The 2,500-nt window shown below is 45.2% G+C and overlaps 1 protein-coding gene and 1 long non-coding RNA gene across 2 annotated transcripts in view; one reads left to right on the forward strand and one right to left on the reverse strand.

The window, feature by feature from the left end:
- Positions 1 to 2,500, reverse strand: part of LOC138866227 (uncharacterized) — a 196,067-nt gene that overhangs the window by 21,557 nt on the left and 172,010 nt on the right. The window lies entirely within an intron of this gene.
- LOC113821092 (uncharacterized) overlaps positions 1 to 2,500 on the forward strand; it is a 34,310-nt gene that overhangs the window by 905 nt on the left and 30,905 nt on the right. The window lies entirely within an intron of this gene.

Below are 2,500 nucleotides of genomic sequence, written 5' to 3' on the forward strand. Positions count from 1 at the left end.
GCGCCGTAGTATGTGAAACCCTCCTGACGTGGGACCTGACGTGTCGAAAGGACTCTACTGCGGTTCAGACTTCTTGACTCTGGCCTCTGCGCGAGATATGGCAAGTTCTTGTTTGCGAGCCAGATGACAGGAATCAATTAAGAACCCGGTTTTCTTAAGAGGAGCTGCCTATCGGTCGAAATGTTTCGGTTGTCTCTGAAGTACTTAGACTAAAAGTAGGAGAGTGATCGCCTCATTATCCCAGGTGTTAACTGCCCAGGGGTGGCTGCTCTCGACGTAGTGAGGCCACCTTTGCAACGTTGTTCCCACGCTGTTCTACAAATTTGTCGAAAAGGGGACAGAAATCTGTGAGAATGTGGCAACTTGGGGGGTAGACTCTAGTACGAACCTTGAGAAAACTCGTCACCAGACAGTGTTAAATTAACGTGTTCGGGGATGCTACGTCTACTGCGCTCATCACGTGCAGATGCCCTGGACCGTCCGCGCTCTCGTTTTTTCGTATTCTTTACGGTTTGGGCTCCGGTCCTGCTGATTGGTAAATGTGTGATGGGGTTTCAATGACAGAGAGAGAGAGAGAGCTGTGCGGGCATTCTTTCGAAAGGACGGCGACTCTCTCTCTCTCTCTCTCTCTCTCTCTCTCTCTCTCTCTCTCTCTCTCTCTCTCTCTCTCTATCTATCTATCTATCTATCTATCCCTCTATCTATCTATCCCTCTCTCTCTCTCTCTCTCTCTCTCTCTCTCTCTCTCTCTCTCTCTCTCTCTCTCTCTCTCTCTCTCTCTCTCTCTCTCTCTCTCTCTATCCCTCCCCTCCCTCTCACATACAGCATTTAGCATCAATAAAACGACGTTTTTCCTTCGCACCGAACATGCACAATACGCTCGACCTCTCCGGCGTACTTGCAGAGAGTGCTGACGCAGCCCCAAGCCCTGCTCGACTATCCTTAACCACAACACAAGCAAGAGGACGTTTGCTCAGCAGATCGGTTAGGCTACAGATCACACTGGCCATGGCAAAGGTCATGCTGGTGGGATTGTGTCATGACCTATGACATTAAAAAAGGAAAGTTTTAAAGTTCTTATCTTATAGACATAAATATTCGAAAAAGAAAAAAACATTATCTGAAAATGTAAAGTTTGATAAGTTAGTCGAAAAGATTGTGATAAGTGGTTGTATGTTAGAACTGAAATGCAATATGCTGTTCTTAGTAATGTGAAAGGAGTAAGTGCATATATACACCATGTGACGTTTGGGATAGTGATAACAAATTAATAACACCACGATAACAATAAAAATAGCCCGAGCGATGTATACAGTGGCGGTCGTAGACCTTCACCTATCAGAATTTACTCAAAGAAATAATTAATGAAAGATACCCATCAGCAGTTTAGAATATGGGTCGATCGCAAAGGAGTGTTAACGCCTCGGCAAAACAACACGCAAGACTGTCTGCGTGGTATGTAACGTACCTCCTGACTTGTTCGTTACGAAATCGTGTTGTGGTTACCAGTTTGTGAAATTCAATATGTTCATTGCTTTGACACGTCTGGTAGATGTTTAGCATTGTTATCGAATACGCCGGCTCGTTCGTTAATCAGAAAGGGGGAAGGACTAATTGCGGGCGGGCGTGGGCGTTACGTTAGTCCAGGGGAGCGCACACGGCGTTGGCGGGATCGACGGGGTCTCTGCGGAGCCTGAGGAGTCCACAGTGTTTTCGAGGTAGCATTAAGTTAAGAATTTATCAAGAAGTGTAAGCTCAGGCTCGCTAGATAGTCCACCTTATTACTCCCCTTATCTTATCACTTTTTATCGTCTTAATTTTTGTGTTACCAGCCGCCGAAGCTAATATACGTAGTAGGGAATTTACCGCTATATTTCAGCGTTTTTCAAGCTTTCGTTGTGTGTGAGAGAAAAAGAAGTAGGGAAGAGAGAGTGAGAAATTATTTAGGTATATTATTGAATTCGAATAGCCTAATTTCACACACACACACACACACACACACACACACACACACACACACACACACACACACACACACACACACACACACACACACACACTAACACTAACACTAACACTAACACGGAGAACAACACACGCACACAAAGGAAGAGAGCGTACGCCCAGTCATCAGCCAACGAAGGTTCTTAGCAACAAAGACTCAACTTGGGTCATTCCTCGTGTTTACAGAATGTGTCTCTCCGAGCTCTCATTTTTCTACGGCGTTAAAGCATCTGAGCGGCTGAAAGGAAGGCGCGGTGTTAAAAGCTAGATTCAATGTTAGCAAATTTCGTTGCCGAGTTTACCTTGTGTGTGCTATTGCAGTTATGTTCCATATGTTTATGTTGCTTAATGTCTTATATGCAGTCGGGGAGAGGAAGATCGGTGTGGTAAGAGAGGAGAAATAAAAATGGGGGAGATTAGAGAGACTGGAAAGCGAGAGAGAGAGAGAGAGAGAGAGAGAGAGAGAGAGAGAGAGAGAGAGAGAGAGAGAGAGAGA

The sequence above is a fragment of the Penaeus vannamei genome, chromosome 24 (genome assembly GCF_042767895.1).
Source record: "Penaeus vannamei isolate JL-2024 chromosome 24, ASM4276789v1, whole genome shotgun sequence".
NCBI lineage: Eukaryota > Metazoa > Arthropoda > Malacostraca > Decapoda > Penaeidae > Penaeus > Penaeus vannamei.